Source organism: Oryctolagus cuniculus, chromosome 6 (genome assembly GCF_051225735.1).
Source record: "Oryctolagus cuniculus isolate XC-2025 breed Fujian yellow rabbit chromosome 6, ASM5122573v1, whole genome shotgun sequence".
Lineage (NCBI taxonomy): Eukaryota > Metazoa > Chordata > Mammalia > Lagomorpha > Leporidae > Oryctolagus > Oryctolagus cuniculus.
Window position 1 is genome coordinate 139,368,190 of NC_142872.1, and position 17,644 is coordinate 139,385,833.

The 17,644-nt window shown below is 36.3% G+C and overlaps 1 protein-coding gene and 1 long non-coding RNA gene across 5 annotated transcripts in view; one reads left to right on the forward strand and one right to left on the reverse strand.

Annotated features, from left to right (window-relative positions):
* LOC149126309 (uncharacterized) overlaps positions 1 to 15,850 on the forward strand; it is a 138,879-nt gene extending 123,029 nt beyond the window's left edge. For both annotated transcript variants that reach the window (XR_016235886.1, XR_016235887.1), the window contains one exon: positions 15,776 to 15,850. This is a non-coding gene — a long non-coding RNA (uncharacterized LOC149126309). The remainder of the gene's footprint in view (positions 1 to 15,775) is intronic.
* The window catches only part of CSMD3 (CUB and Sushi multiple domains 3), a 1,281,859-nt gene that overhangs the window by 1,199,786 nt on the left and 64,429 nt on the right, over positions 1 to 17,644 (reverse strand). The window lies entirely within an intron of this gene.

Genomic DNA, 17,644 nt, shown 5'->3' on the forward strand with positions numbered 1-17,644 from the left:
TTGGTAAACTGCTAGAGCACAGATTCTGAAATTATCTGTTACATTGTTGAATTCATCTGTGGAAAACAGTAAATTTTTTATATCATTGAAAAGATTACCTCAGAAGTGATTACCGTGCTGTTCTGTGGGATATTAGCCAGTTGTGTAGGTAGCCTTGCCACCTTATTTGAACATTTTTTCTTCAACACCTCTAAATTCTCAGCACTTTACATGTTTCTTTGAAGCAGTTTTACCATCAATCAACAATTTGTTGCATGTGTATACTCTTGCAAAGGGAATGTTTAAATTTTTGAAAATTATGCTTTGGTAGATGTTGTAATAAGTTATAAACTCATGGTTGGTTTTATTCAGGACATCATGTCCAGTCATGTTTGTTCAGTGAAATGTTTGTCTTCAAACAGCCAAAGCTTCAAGGACCCTTCCATAGTTGTGGTATTTACCTTGGCTGTAGCCCTAATGATGATTGCAATCTGTCTCTCTTGTCCTTGTGTTAAAACACATAAGCAACATCTCAAAAAGAAAGTTGTTTTGGTGGTTAAGATGCAATATTACTTCTATTTGACATATTCTTAATTAATTTGTGTAACTTTATTAGTATTATAACATTGATAAAGTAAAAATGAATATTATATAATTTATTATTTCTGAAGTATATAAGAGCATTTAAGCACATTTAATACTACTTTGAAAAAAAGCAGTGAGGTTTTTAAGTATAAATAAAACCTATCTGATCACTTCCTAAAAGCCTTTGGAACACATGTTTGATTTTACATACAAATTTGTCATGCTTAAATATCTTTTGCTGTAATGCAAAATGATTTCTTACATGAAAGGGGATTATAAAATATATGTTCAAGAATTTTTTTTTAGTATTTTGTGGATAATTGTGTAACATAAGATAAAAGCAAATACAAAATTTCCACTAAGGAAGCTATTTAGTAGCCCAAGAGGATTATAAGAGATATAAGCTTGGCTAAGCAAAAGCCAATGAAATTGTGAAAAAAAATGATGGAATTCAAGAAAGAGAGTGGAAATAGAATATGAAGAATATGATATTGATTGGATGTATAGTATGAAGAGGGAGGAAAGGGGCACTGGTAGGAATAAGTTGTAATAAGTTTTAAATAGATCAGGTGCCACTAATAAATATAGAAACCATCAGCTTATGAAACAGTTTTGCAAAAAATCACATATATCAAATGTTCTGGCCACCTTTTGTAATTTTATAACATTTTGATTTAATTGAAAATTTACTAACAATGTGGCCTTTATTTATCCTATTATCCTTGAACAAAATTTAGATTTCTCTTATATTCATATAACAGAAAACAATAACTTTATACTTCAGTGCCCTATATGTGTAGTGGAAATTTGTGCACAATGAAAAACTATATTATTTATAGACTAGACTATACTTTTTCAGATTACCATCTTGATCTCTAGGCCAAATGCCCTCTCATAAATATTTTAATTCTATGTCTCACTAACATCTTAAAGTACCATTGCACCCTTGTATTTGCTTGAGAATATTATTGGAATGTTCATATATAGGGAGCTCATGTATTTCTATTTTAATTTGGAGAGAAGATAAATAATTAGAAAAAGAGATCACACTTTAAATACTCTTTATTGAAGTTTACATGAATACAAGCCTAACATTCTAACAATAAATATAAACAATACAATAAATAATAACGCTTCTGCCAGTTCCTAGAGACTGGCAATGCAAATCAACCATAATTTACTAACTCATTCAACTTCAAAGTGCCCCCAACAATAACATTCATAATAACTCAAAAATGATTTTAAACTATTTCTGTATTCTGTAACTCAAGCAAATTGATATTTGCAGCAATTACTTTTTAACATATAAATAAGTTTCTAAATGAAAGTTCCATCTTGCCCAAGGAATTATTTATGTTCCTTCTCCTCTTTGATGTATACTACAGAGACAAAATACTTTGGAAAATAGGCGATGTAGCCAGAAAACAGTGTCTTGATGTCCTACAGTTTGAAGTAAAACAAATAAGCCAGAAAGAAAAAGAGAAAGACGCAAACCTCCGAAGACTGCTTCTCATTTCTTCCCTCAGGCTTTTTTCAGGCAGTCAGCTCTTTAGCTACGAATAGATCCAAATTCCATTGCCATATATGAATGCCAAGCTTGCACAATGTTTCTTGACTTCAAAAATAGATGTCTCTCTTCAATAAAATTGTCAAATTATTTTAGGAGAATTTCTCTTAATTGGGCTGAACTGGTATGAATTTATCAGTACAGGGAAATTAAAATGGTTTTCTATATGCTGGTGGAAAAAGAAGTGCAATTAAATGGTTTTCATAGAATCATAGGAAATTCAGAGATTACCTATGCTACTATTTTGAAATAGTCTCCCTCATTTTATTTTGGCCATTTAAAATAGATAAATTTTTATATCTTTATGACCATACCATGTCTTCAAGTTTATATTTTGTTGATGTCAGAGTGTCTAAAATACACTTAATATATGTTACAAATCTGTTAATAGTTAATTATATCAAATCAGCTGTTGCTGGGGAATTATTTGTCTTAAATTTTAACTCTCATGAAACATCTTACATTGCATTTCTGAACATCTGCATAGAGCCCTACATGTAGAATTACTTTTCAATTTTTTTTGTTTTATGTAGAATCATTTAAGCAAAATCATTATTATTTAGGATTATTAACAACTATTGTCAAATTAATAACAAAAATATTTTACTTAATCATCTAAGAATATTAAATGAAATCAATGTTCATTTTATCATACCCTCATTTGCATTGGTTGTTATGACATAAATTTTTTATAGTTTTGTTTTGTCTAGAAGTTCTTTAATTCGATCTGACTGGCTCAATATTTATAGTGCTTGGCCTTTTATATTTCTTTAATGATTTGTCCATTTGCATTCTTTATCATTTGGGGTGATTTATACATATTTTTGAAAAATAAATTTATTTTAAATATTGAACAGATTTATTCATAATAGTCAAGAAATGGAAACTATCTAAATGTCCACAAACTGATGAGTGGATAAATTTCCTATTCAGACATGTTAAAACAAGTTAGGTCAAGTTTATCTTGGTTGCAAAAATTGTGAAATCTATACATAATTTTTTCATAATGTGAATGTTCCAATAAACTTTTGAAGATCATTATATATACACACAACATTTTCTTTATCCACTCATCATGATGATGACCCTACTTATTGTTCTCATCAGCAGGAGGTTTTTTTTTTTTTTTATTGATTAATTTATTTATTTTTTTGACAGGCAGAGTGGACAGTGAGAGAAAGAGACAGAGAGAAAGGTCTTCCTTTGCCTTTGGTTCACTCTCCAATGGCTGCCGCGGCCGGCGCACCGCGCTGATGCGATGGCAGGAGCCAGGTACTTATCCTGGTCTCCCATGGGGTGCAGGGCCCAAGCACCTGGGCCATCCTCCACTGCACTCCCTGGCCACAGCAGAGAGCTGGCCTGGAAGAGGGGCAACCGGGACAGAATCCGGCGCCCCGACCAGGACTAGAACCCGGTGTGCTGGCGCCACTAGGCGGAGGATTAGCCTAGTGAGCCGCGGCGCCGGCCTCAGCAAGAGTTTTGATTGGCAATCATCAGGCATCCAATTTATGGTCCTGGATTGGCTCCTTCTGACTTCTTTTGTTTTCTAATCTTCAGTAATATTTAAAGTGCATCCCTCTTTTTTCAGTTAATAATGTGCATTGATTAAATCTCTAGGATGCTCAGTTATTTACAGGTGAAATAATGGCTGGTATCATCAGATACAAAGTGTCTTGATGTTAATGGGATTAATCTTGAGAAATAAAATTTATATTTTTCATCATTTAGCTAAAATTTCCATAAACTTTTTGAAGTGCTCTTGAATATAAAGGAGGAGAGTTAAAATATGTTTATTTTGGTTCAAAAACAATTTTAAATCCATGTGTAGCTATTTCATAAAACATTTCCATGAATTTTTGAAGATGATCTCCCTCTTCCTCTCCCTCTCTAGTATAATTCAGCCATAAAAAGGATGAAATTCTGTCATCTATGACAACATTGATGGAATAGGAGGTCATTATGCTAAGTGGAATAAGCTAACCACAGAAAGACAAATACAACATGATCTCACTCATATGTGGAATCTAAAAGAGCAGAATGAATAAAGTGAATTGTCGAGGCATCTTCCAGGAAATGACAGCAGCTCCCATTTCCTGAGCTGGAGAAGCAAAGGTATCTGCGAAGGCACAGAAGCTCAGTGAGAGAGTCCCAGAAGCCTGGGCTCGGACCTAGGAGCAGGAATCATCAATCAATTTGTTCTGGTGCATCCGAGCAGCCTTCTAATGAGGCTGCTTCAGGAAGCGCTAAAACAACCTGGAAGGTTGAACTAAGTGTAACTGCTGGGGTGGAAGTCCTCTCTGGAGCCACCTTACCAGGAAAAGCAGAGGTAGGAAGATGCAAGGATCTTCTCCCTCCTCTCTCTCTCCATTCATTCTCTAAGACCCCTTATTTGGGAACGTGGTAGGGACCAAGGGATAAATTGAGTTACACAATCCCATCCCAGAGACCTAAACATACAGTCTAAAGTTCTTTTGGTCTGTAACCAAAATAGATAGATAGATTTGGAACTTAGAAATGGCTTAATGGTCAGAATATGAATATACCAATTAGACCTTGAAATTTTACTCTAGGATCCAAATTAGTAAAACAAAAAAATCACTCAGAAAAATAATAAAAATCACACTGATTCTAAAAAATAGAAAAAATGAAAGATGATTTACCAATGTCCTAAAAGATTAAGGGCAGATTTTTGCTTCTGTCAAGTTGTAATGATATAATGTATGAAATAAAAATGACGTCACTTAGTCCAGAGATGCTCCCTGAATGGCTTGCCAGAATGCAATATTGATTGGAAGTATACACCGTCATGAGGTGTGGTGCTCAATAAACCTTGGGGTGACTTCCTACCTTTGCTTTGCCTAACACTTTCTGGCTTTTACTTTTCGTCTGGGAACACAAGTGTTAAATATAAGTCTGCACCTCAGGGAAGATAACAGGACTGGGGATAGAATTTGTGGACTTTTAAACGTTTATTTGAAATCATAAGAGAGAATAAAATCTCCCAAGGGAACTGTGTAGGAAAAGTAAAAATACCCAAGACTGTACTTGGGAAGCAATAATATTTAAAGTTTATGCCAAAGAATGGAAAGAAAAACAGAAGAGATTGGAAAACACTACAAGATGCAATTCAGGAAAGACGGATTTCACTCTCACATTGCCATTCTAATTTGCATTTTTATTAAAAATCCAATTGAATGTCGTCCTCAGGGTTGGGGGTAATTTTTTAAAGTATTTTTATCTATTTTGTCTCAAATTTACTTTGGGATTTCATGTTTCTCTTGTGGATGTTTGTATGACCCTTTTTATATGAAGTTGATATAGTCCAAAAGTAGAAAATCTTTAATGAAATCTTGTTAGCTGTTCCTCTGAAATAGCCTTGAATTTTAGTTGCCAAAAATACAAAATGTTTAGGAAAAGCCCAAATATATGGTAATAAAACAGGAGTTGTGCCAGGTTTCTCTTCTCCTCTTCCCTCCCCTACTCTTTTTATTTTGGTGGCAGAATGCAAACATAGTTTTTAAAGGTGGGAGTATGGGGTATCTGTAAATCAGCCTTCCTGAATTTCAATCTCATTTTGACCATTTGCAAGCTACAGGCATCTCAGCAAATTATATATCTTCTCCATGACTCATTTCCTTTTCTCTAAACGATGTCCCTAAGTAAGTTGGTTTTTAATGTGAAATGAGTTGAAGCAAAAAGACAATTTAGGTCAGTACCTGTACATAGTAAACAGCTAATAAATAACATAGCATTTATATTTATTCATTGCTGTACTCCTTTTGACTAATGTAATATGGGACATACTGTTAATCTCCCCTTCCTCCCCTCCTCTCTCTCTCTACCTAAATGTGTATGCATGTGTACTAAAACTTGCATATTTTACAAATTAAGAATTAAAGTTACTGATGTTTTACCCCAAAACAACAATGAGTATTCACTGACAATCATACTTATTAAGCTATATTCAATAATTGTTTTTTAAGTGATCCACAGACCACTACATCAGGAAAATCTGCAGTGATTGTTAAATAAGATTATTGAGCCCCACCTAGTTGTGCTAAAAACAATTTATTTGGATTAAGCCCAGGAATAGGGTTTCAAGCTATTACTTCAATTGCTTCTCTAGCACACTAAATCAGAAAATCATTGTGCAAAAAATAAATGAGCCACACTTTATAAAAAAGCCAGCAGGAAGGAAGAGGGCTTCCAATGATGGCATATATTGAATATTTTTTAAGTAAACCTTGAAAAAAATATCTTTTTGACCCAGATAGTCAAAGAACATTCAGAACAGGAATTATTCCCTTATGGAAGATCACTTGGCTGTTTCTTTCTTTCTTTTTTTTTTTTTTTTTTTTTTTTTTTTTTTACAGGCAGTGTTAGACAGTGAGAGAGAGAAACAGAGAGAAAGGTCTTTTTTCTGTCGGTTCACTCTCCAAATGGCCGCCACGACCGGCATACCCTCCGATCCGAAGCCAGGAGCCAGGTGCTTTCTCCTGGTCTCCCATGTGGGTGCAGGGCCCAAGCACTTGGGCCATCCTCCACTGCCTTTCCAGGCCACAGCAGAGAGCTGGACTGGAAGAGGAGCAACTGGGACAGAACTGGCACCCCAACTGGGACTAGAACCCAGAATACTGGCACCACAGGCAGAAGATTAGCCTAGTGAGTCACTGTGCTGGCCATTTTGCTGTTTCTTAAGGGAGATGGAAAACAAATGAAGTGATGGTTTGAATGGCAAAATCCAATCTACTTTTTTCATCATTTATTGGACACATACCTCCTCCTGGTTCCATTTTTAAGGATCTGGGTGTGTGGCAGGGCTGGAGGACAGATAACAATTTCTCTCCTCACTTGACCCATTTTACCTTCACTGTAAGTGATGTCACCTCCATGAGACTGAAATGAGATAATGTCTATAATATTCTTACAAAGTGTAAAATGTAATGAACTGATTAAGTGACTTTTATGGATAGAGTAGTACTTCTACATCATTAGCCAACTTTATGCAAGCCTCTAATAATAAACAGTCACATAAGGAACCTACGATGTTTCAAGAACTACATGAGATAAGGACACTGCAAAATTAAGACAAAATTCATCACCTAAAGTTTTCATTGTCAATTAAATAACCTCAAACAAGAACAGAGATAAGGGGATCTTAAGCCTTCTGAGGATGGGGAAGTGAAACATGTGTGGAAAGTTGAGAAGGTGTTCTAATGAGAATGTGATAGAATGAACACAGAGCAGAAGAGCTGTATCACAAAGAGGAACCAGAAGCATCTTATACTATGGTATATTCACAAAGCTGGTAGTTCTGTTGGGATGCATGCCTTTTTATATATGGGGAAAGTCAAAGATAAACCTGGATAGGTCAACAGAGACAGATTTGTTCATTCATTCAACCAATGTTTGATTATCTTGAAAAGGTACCCTTGAGTACAGTTAATACAGGGCTAACATGGAGAATTTTAGGTAGTAGACATCAACCTAGATTTTATGTGTTAGACTGACATGAAAGTGGAGGCAAACAATTGTTCCCATGGAAAATCACACCAGCACGAAGTAAAAATTGTCACTGTGGGGCAGTGAAGAATAAAGAGGGATAAAGGATAAAAATGAAGTCAGTTAGAAAATGAGGGAGACAGACCAGATTTCAATTTGTTTGAATGAATAAATAAATGGTGATATCATCCCCTGAGAAAACCATTTTTAATAGAAAATAATTAATTTGCTTTTGTAGCTTCTGACCATCTCATTTTTCATGAATCCCATTGAGATAGAGTGTTTAGTTCCTTTCCTGGACCATTTGACTGAGTTTGAATAGGAAATTGACATCCTTAATTTTTTTGTAATTTTTATTCACAGCGCTTAAAACAATGGCTGTCACACAGTAGGTCCCCATATATAGCTTGTGTTGAATATGTGTACCATGGTACTTAAATTGGACTACTAAGCTGACAAAATTCCCATCAAGGAAATTCAATCTAAAGAGAAACATTTACATGATTACAGATGCTCAAGTTCTGAATTTACCAGCATGCATTCCTTTCATAAAAGGCATCTTCAGCCTTCTGAATTGCTCTTTTACAATTTTAGCTTCATTGACTTTCATTTCAGAGGTATTTTTAGTACACAGATATTAGCTACTGAGACATATTTGGTAATCAAATAAGATACCTGTTTATCATGAGCTCCTAAAGCACCACAGGAGTAATTACAGCATGAGTGCACAGTGCTGGGAGGTTCTGAGCTACAGCTGTCTTTGAGGACACAGTCTCTCCTCTGCCTGTTCTCTTTTTCTATGACTCCCTCATTAGTGATATTTGTGAAAATAAGTATAGTTGTAAAACGGCAGGTTGTCGCATCAATGTTGTTGACAAACCATAAAAGGTCTACTTGGATTAATACTAAGTTTGTGGGGCTGACATGCGGCCTTGCAGTTAAGGAACCCTGTTCCATATTGGAGTACCTGGTTTCCATGGCCAGTTCCACTCTCTGACTCCAGTGCCTGATAATGCAGACCCTGGGAGGCAATAGTAATGGCTCAAGTGGTACCTGGGTTCCATACCTGGCTCCCGGCTTTGACATTAGCTTCCTGTTCATGCAGACCCTGGGAGGATGCAGTAATGGGTCAAGTGATTGGATTGCTGCCACCAATGTGGACTACTTGTATTGAGTTCCCATTTCCTTGTTGCTGCCTGGGCAAGGCTCAGCCATTGCAATCATTTGGAGAGTGAATCAGTGGTTGGGAACTCTCTGTGCCTGTCTGAACTTGTCTTTCTGCCTCTCAAATTGAAATTGTTTTCTTAATTTTAAAAAATACTAAGCATGGCTAGATATTATATTATTCCCACTCCTGTCAGGATGGAATAGAGTAAGAACATATATTTTAGACAAATTGAATATCTTCTTGCACATAAAATTCAGTATTTTAAACAAAAAATTTCATTATGTCTTATAAGTAAATGTATCCTCTTCAAGTTATCACTGAATTAATGGAATGACAATCTAATCAATCACTTAAACCAGAAAAAAATAATAATAACAACAACAACAAAAACTTTGGCCCTTTAGTTCACCCTCTGTAGCTCCTAATCAGTTTATGTTCTTATCCTCCCCCCAGTATAGTCATATAAAATAGAGCACTATAAATAAAGTAGCTAACATACTCTCAATACTTAATGTGCTTCACACTGGCTTAAGCATTTCTTTGAGTTATATCATTTTATTTGAATCACAAAACTACTCTGAGATAGAATTGATATTATCTTTGCCCTTGCATAAATTAAATCATAAATGGTTTTATGTATCTTGTGCAATGACACACGTGTGTTCAAACTCAGATTATCTGACTTTAAATACTGGGTTCACCATATGCTACCTGTTAATTCCTGAGTGAATTATTTAATGAATTCAAGATCTGGGGTGACAAAGTATCTCAATATGTAAGGGTCTGAAGGTTTTGTCAAATGCAGAAATGGGGGGGGGGTAAAATTGAGACAATTCTGGGACAATTAATCATATTTGAACAGTAAGCATGGTTAAAGTATCCACTTCTAAGGATTTTATTGACTATTAAATATAACATGTAGAGTACTTAGCATAATGACTGATTCATAGTTCGTTTTCAATAACTTAATTCTTTATTCCATTATTCCTATTTTTTCCTCTTTTTATCTTTCTTGTCCTAGGTTCCTTTGTTATATTTCATTGTGTATATTGCTGTCCAGGTTGTGTTATAAGACGTAACTTGATAATACCACTCTTATGCTAAAATTTGTGTGTCTTAACATTGACTACTTAAAGTATATACTATTTTATGTAAAAATTTTTCAGGACCAGTGCATCCACATGTGCATCCTCATGCAGTGTCAGCATCCCATATGGGTGCTGGTTTAAGTCCAGGGTGCTCCACTTCTGATCCAGCTCCTTGCTAATGCACTAGGAAGATGGCCCAAGTCCTGGGGTTCCTGCATCCACGTCAGAGAACTGGCAGAAGCTCTTGGCTCCTGGCTCCTAGCTTTGACCTGGCCCAGCCCCAACTGTTGTGGCCATTTGGGAAATAAACCAGTGGATGGAAGATTATTTCTAACTCTCTCTCTATCTCTGCCTTTCAAAAAATAAATCTTTAATTTTTTTTCCATTTCTATTTTAAAGTGAAATTCTTGAGATAGTTCATAGAAACAGAACAAACTCTGTGGATAGTTATTAAAATATTAAAATTCTACAACTTTTGAGCTTTATAATCTTTTTTTAAAGATTATTTTATTTTACTTGAAAGAGTTACACAGAGAGAGAAGGAGAGGCAGAGAGAGAGAGAGAGAGGTCTTCCATCTACTGGTTCACACTCCAATTGGCTGAGATGGCTGGAGCTGTGCAAATCCGAAGCCAGGAGCCAGGAGCTTCTTCCTGGTCTCCCATGTGAGTGCAGGGGCCCAAGGACTTGGGCCATCTTCCACTGCTTTCCCAGGCCATGGCAGAGAGCTGGATAGGATGTGGAGCAGCTGGGACTTGAACTGGCGCCCATATGGGATGCTGGCACTGCAGGCAGCAGCTTTACCCACTATACCACAGTGCTCGGCCCTGAGCTTTATAGTCTTGAGAAATACTAAACCTTTCTGCATTTTAGCTTCATCATTTATTTTAAATTATTTATTATTTGAAACGTAGAGTTACAGAGAGGGAGAGGCAGAGAGAGAGAAGTCCTCTATCTGCTGATTCACTCTCCCAATGGTCACGATGGCCTAACCAAAGCCAAGAGCCATGAGCTCCATCGTGGTCTCCCACATGGGTGTTGGGCCCCAAGCACTTAGGACATCCTCCACTGCCTTTCCAAGCACATTACCAGGGAGCTGGATCAGAAGTAGAGCAGCTGGGACTCGCACCCATTCTCACATGGGATGAGAGTGCTAGCCCCTAGCTTTGTCATTTTTGAATTGGAAACATTATTTACCATGGATATTTGTGAGCATTAGGTAACAAGATGATAGTAGATTATCTTGGCAATGATAGGTTTACAATAAATGTTTGTTTATTCTTGTCCTCTGTGTTTTGCAACTGCCTTGTCTTTTTATTTTTTTAAATATTTATTTGTTTGAAAGTCAGTTACAGGGAGAGAGAGGGAAAAAAAGAGAGAGTGATCTTTCATTCACTTGGCTTTGCAAATGGTGGAAAGACCAGGGCTGAAACAAGCTGAAGCCAGGAACTTCATCTGCGTCTCCCACTTGGGTAGCATGGACCCAAACTCTTGAGCCATTTCTGCTGGTTTTCCCAGGCCATTAGCAGGAACTGGATTGGAAGTAGGGCAGCCAGCATCTCACAGCCATATGAGAGCCAGCATTGCAGGTGGTGTAACCCACTAGGTCACAATGCTGGGCCCTGCCTTGCCTTTTAAGTCTGTCACTCTTCTCACACCTATACACAAAATACAACAATGTCATAACAATTTCTCAGAGGTATTATACTTTTTTTTTTTTTTTTTGGACAGGCAGAGTGGACAGTGAGAGAGAGAGACAGAGAGAGAAAGGTCTTCCTTTGCCGTTGGTTCACCCTCCAATGGCCGCCGCTGCAGCCGGCGCATCGCGCTGATCCGATGGCAGGAGCCAGGATCCAGGTGCTTTTCCTGGTCTCCCATGGGGTGCAGGGCCCAAGCACCTGGGCCATCCTCCACTGCACTCCCTGGCCATAGCAGAGAGCTGGCCTGGAAGAGGGGCAACCGGGACAGAATCCGGCGCCCCGACCGGGACTAGAACCCGGTGTGCCGGCGCTGCAAGGTGGAGGATTAGCCTATTGAGCCACGGCGCCGGCTTCAGCGGTATTATACTTATTTGTGGTATTTTCTTTCTGTATATTGTTTCCTCCCAATTTCTTAATTTAGACAATGCAATCCTTTGGGACACAAGTGAAAAAATGTCCTTTCCTATGTTGAATATTTTCTAAAATTCAGGAATAGTCTTGCTTATCATTCTATTTTCATTACTGAACATACCACATTTTCAGTTCTGCCATCAATAGGCTGTAAACCCCTTTAGAGGCCTACATAATATTTTATAATTCTGGAAAGGAATATTTATTTACAGATCAATAAAATTAATGGACAAACAAGGAAATACCTTTTCTATTTATATTTTTCAACCAAAAATCTGACACTTGTAAAAAATTGCTCACAACTTTTGGCAACAAGTTACTAAATGAAAAGATAAATGGTGTATTCAACTGAGCATTGTCTTTGACATTCTTCCTTTATGAGTTTATATATTTATTCTAATGATGCTCTCAATTTTCAAAACTTTTGGGAAATTTGGCAATCTATTTGTAGGTATTAAAAATTAATAATCTTAGGAGAAATAAATCATAAGACTAGAAAATAACCTTTCTAAATGCAATCTAATTCTAGAAGTTTTGTATTTGGATAGACAAAGAAACAATGCCTCACATTGGTCAATGAGTTGGGAAGCACCTAGCTTATCAGAAGTTGAGAAGCCCTATGAATTAGAGAAATAGAAACTGTAAATGAATGCAAAGAAAACTTGCAACAGGATACTGCCAAACCCTCAGACAATCCATTAAAATCACAGAAAATGAGTTTAGTATATATAGAGTGAGTGAGATAGATTTAGCAAAAATAACCTTCAAATAAATATTAAGATTAATAAACAAGGGAGGAGAAATCTTCAGGTAACTGAAGCAAAAGTTGACCTAAATACTGGTGCTAAAAATATACCCTACTTATGCACATTTCAAGTTTTCAAGTATTCCAATATTCTTCAAATAGATTGGTTGTGTTGAAGCATTATAATAATTAGAAAAGCAAATCAAAAACATACATAAATGTCCCTATTGTCTTCCCATGAAGATAACATGGAATAATTACGTTGTATATGAAATTGTGATTAAGTGTATCAAGAGTTCCATGGTTTGGGAAGTAATTATTTACATTACTATAGCAATGCTATAACTGAAATTACAGTGCAGAGCATTGAGAAATTATAGGGAGGGACCAGCACTGTGGAAAAGCAGGTAAAGCTGCCGCCTGTGGTGCTGGCATCCCATATAGGTGCTGGTTCAAGACATAGGTTCTTCACTTCTAATCCTCCAGCTCTCTGCTATGGCCTAGGAAAGCAGTGAAAGATGGCCCAAGTCTTTGGGCCCCTGGACCCATGTGGGAGACCAGGAAGAAGCTCCTGGCTCCTGGCTTTGGATCCTCTCAGCTCTGGCCATTGCAGCCTTTTGGGTAGTGAACCAGCAGATGGAAGACTTTTCTCTTTTTCTGTCTCTCTTTTGCTCTCTCTCTCTCTCTTTCTCTCTCTCTGCCTCTCCTTTCTCTCTCTGTAACTCTGCCTTTCAAATAAATAAATAAATCTTTAAAAAAATTATAGGAAGGCTGGCACCACGGCTCAATAGGCTAATCCTCCGCCTGTGGTGCCGGCACACCGGGTTCTAGTGCCGGTCCGGGCTCCAGATTCTGTCCCGGTTGCCCCTCTTCCAGTCCAGCTCTCTGCTGTGGCTCGGGAGTGCAGTGGAGGATGGCCCAAGTGCTTGGGCCCTGCACCCACGTGGGAGACCAGGAGAAGCACCTGGCTCCTGGCTTCGGATCAGCGCTGTGCGCTGGCCGCGGTGCACAGGCCGCGGTGCGCCGGTCACAGCGTGCTGACCGCAGCAGCCATTGGAGGATGAACCAATGGTAACAGGATGACCTTTCTCTCTGTCTCTCTCTCTCTCTCTCACTGTCCACTCTGCCTGTCAAAAAAAAAAAAAAATTATAGGGAGTTATGACTAGTTTTAACTAGTAAGTATGTAAGTTATTACATGTAAATATGAAAAAACTGGGTGATAATTTGTATAAATCAAGGGTTCAATATAAGTGTTAGCTGTGAGGATGAATAGAGAATTCTGTATGTGTGATAAGATAGAATGTGCACTTTGACGTAACTGGATATGATATGAGAATAGAAGAGAGTATTTATAAAGAGGACCAGAAAGAGAAAGAACAAGACAATGATTAGTGGCAGTAAATATTGAAGAACAAGGGAAAAAAGAGAAATTAAACAAGAAGAGAAGGTTAAAGCATTCTGAGTAGCCACAGTTAAAAAAAAAAAAAAGCAAATGCTAAAATAGAATGCTTACTGAGCGTGAGGAACTGTTTCATGGGCATCACTACCACGTTCTCATTTAATCTGTACATCTGATTAAAGTACTCTTAGTATGACCGCTAATACAGGAGAATTAGGTCCAGAGGAATCACACACCTAAATATTAATACAGCCAACACTCAGGTGTGCTTGTAATTACTCGAAAAGTGACAAAGTATCTTAAGTTTCGAGAGTGAAGTATAATCTTTTACCTGCATTGCAGCTGATTTAGCACATATTGACCCACAGATAGTACAGAATTATATTGTAAAGAGGAGACTATTTCACATTCCAAAGCATTAAGAAGTGCTGCTGGGGTTCCCTCTGTTGCTGTGGAGCTGACAAGCACAAGGGAATAGAGCAAAAGGGAGAATCGACAGCACTGAGTTCTTGGTTGGTTACAGAAAGAGGGTATGATTCTGACACCTCAACCTGCTGCTCATACCTTGGGGGTTGTCTCTCTTGTGTGAGTCACACTACCTTTGTGCCTCAATTTTCTGATATTAAAAAAGAAGCCTAAAAGCATCTTGTCTTGAGATCTAATTCCTAAATAGTAGCTAACAGATTTTGATTTTCCAGCAAGTGGAACACTTCTAAGCACTTCAATTAACTTATGTCATTTAATCCACAACCCTCTAAGATACCCAATACTATTATCTTCTCTGTATAAATGGATACATGAACATAGAAAGATTCAATAATTTTAATCCAGGTCAAAACTAGGATAGAAGGAAATATGGCCCAGGATGCTAAACAAATTATCTGAATAATATACTAATTTCTAGAATAATGATGATAACTAGATTCTGAACTATCAAATGCATGTAAAATATATTCATTGAATTTTATTGCTATAATGGTTTACTTGTCAAAAAGTATTTAGAAAATTATTTGTGAGTCCCTAAGTGATGATACTAATATTTTAGGTGTGTGTTGTACATTACAACGAAAGAAGTACTTTCACATATATTATCACTGATGATCCGCCCCCCAGATCCTACAGTCATAAGCAAGCAGACAGCAATGCAAAAAAGGAAATTCCTTGAACTTTCACTAACAGAAGATTATTATTCTCTTTTCACTGTACAATGAAAATTCTTTCCCTTGTTCTCCTCTCATTTTCATGTACGTTATCTTACATGCTATATTTCTAAACCACAGCATGATTACTGATTTTTATATGATTGTACAATGTAATCATATAGATATGATTGAAAATCATGTGTCTTTTTTTCCTCCACATCGGTTGGGACCAAACTTAGTATCTTATGCTTCATAACTGTATACCATAGAATCTAAAGGGAATATTGGACTTGTAGATATCACTGACAATTTGAGATTTTAGTCAGGCAGTTTTCAGCTGGATTCCTAGAGTCTCTTGATCTCCCTGTCCATTGTGCAAGCTGCAAGAAGCCATAATAGCTTATAAATTTTGCACTGAAAAAGAATTCCTAAGACATAAATATGACTTAACTGGGGAAAACAAATAAACTTTTTCTAACCCATCCTTCAGAGTGGAAGAGGCGTTTAACACCAAGAGCAACACGGATGGGGGAAATCATTATGACCATATTTCATGATAAGGTAACTACTATTTCCATTTTACCATACTGACAAGCAATTGAAGTTAAGTCTTCCCAAGATTAAAATGCTGCTACTGATATATAACCAATTGTTAAATTATTAGAGGGGGAAAAAGAGACAGCTGCACACTGGTTTCGCAGTTGGTACAACTTCATTTAATTCCAAAGTTAACAAACGCAACTTGGAAGCACACCGGCATCACAATAGATAACAGAATCTGTTCGATTTACTTGTTAATTTTCTTACACATGGATTACAGAAAGAACCCATGGTTGAAAACTTTCATAGTCAGGAAAGCTATCATTCTGTGCTTCAATTTGATTTTTCATGGGAATTGTCCATTGAAAATATTTAACTTTTGGGAAGACTTTTTCTCTGTATCTATCTGGAAAAAAAAAAAAAAAAGCAGAAGCATTGGTAGGATCAGGTGAAATAATATATTATCGAGTATTTTGTTAAATATCTGTATGATTTACATTATAATGTGAGATTTAATATAACAGATCTTTGCAATTTAAAGTACACTGAGAACGTATGGAATATGCATTCTAGGGCTGATTTTTGGACCCAGACAGCTTGCTGGCCACAGTAATTGCACTCTACCATTTTTATACCTAGGTACTAAATATGTCTATTGTTTATTGATTTAGAAAAAGTTTTCATGGTCATAAATATTTTGGAATTCTGTTAAATAGGATCCTTTTACATAAATAGTCAGAATCTCTAATATACTAATGTACATTGTGTGTTACCAAAGATATGGAAATATTATGTTTCTAATATATAGTTTTCCATCGAAATACCTTTTTACTGAATACTTATTAACTTTTTTAAAAGAGAATACCTACGTTATGTCCATTAGAACAAAATTTAGGAAATGCTAAGTTTGTCATTTAACTAAGATTGATTTTATATCTCTAAAACAAAAGCATGAACTATAGTAAAAACTCAATTAAAATGTTTAATGAACAAATTTCACAGTATCTTCCATTTAAGAGTATTCAAACACTGCATTTCTAATCCTTTATGACAATTTTTACTTCTGAAAAGTGTTTTATACTTTACTATATCAAGGGAAAATTGTACATTAAATGTTATAAAATTATTTAGTGAGCATTGATCTTAGATGTCTCTGATCTCATTAACCTAATTTGTTTATCATGTGAAAATTTTTTTCTAAGTGATATCAGTATATAGATGAAAAGTATATATTGGAAGAAAGCAGAAAAACATAACTAAATATGTAAAGAATTGAAGTCAGGTTGTTACTAAAATGTCAAAGATTTTAGAAGGTTTGGCATAAGATGTTGTTAGGAGTTTGGCCCCATAGGATGGCCTGAAGTTGAAAGATTATACCCAAAGGGCATGAAATTAGCATATGAAAGAGTTATCTGTGTTCCTATATTTATAGCAGCTCAATTCAAAACAGTTAAGATATGGAATTAACCCAGATATCCATCAATTGAGGGATGACTGGATAAAGAAAATGTGGTATTTACACATGATAAAATACTACTCAGCCATAAAAATAAATGAAATCCTGTCCTCTGCAACAAAATGTATACAACTGGAGACCATATGCTTAGTGAAATAAACCATACTTAAAAAGACAAATATGCTTTTATTCTGATTGCAGTAGCAAATATATAGAGTGCAAGAAACTCTGAATGTATAAGAACTAAACTAATATGATTCAATTATTGATTGTAGCCTTTGTCTATATTTTTGTGGAAGAGTGGTCTTTTGACTTTTTACTTGTTGAATACTATATTTAGTAGGGCATTAAGCTTGCAATTAT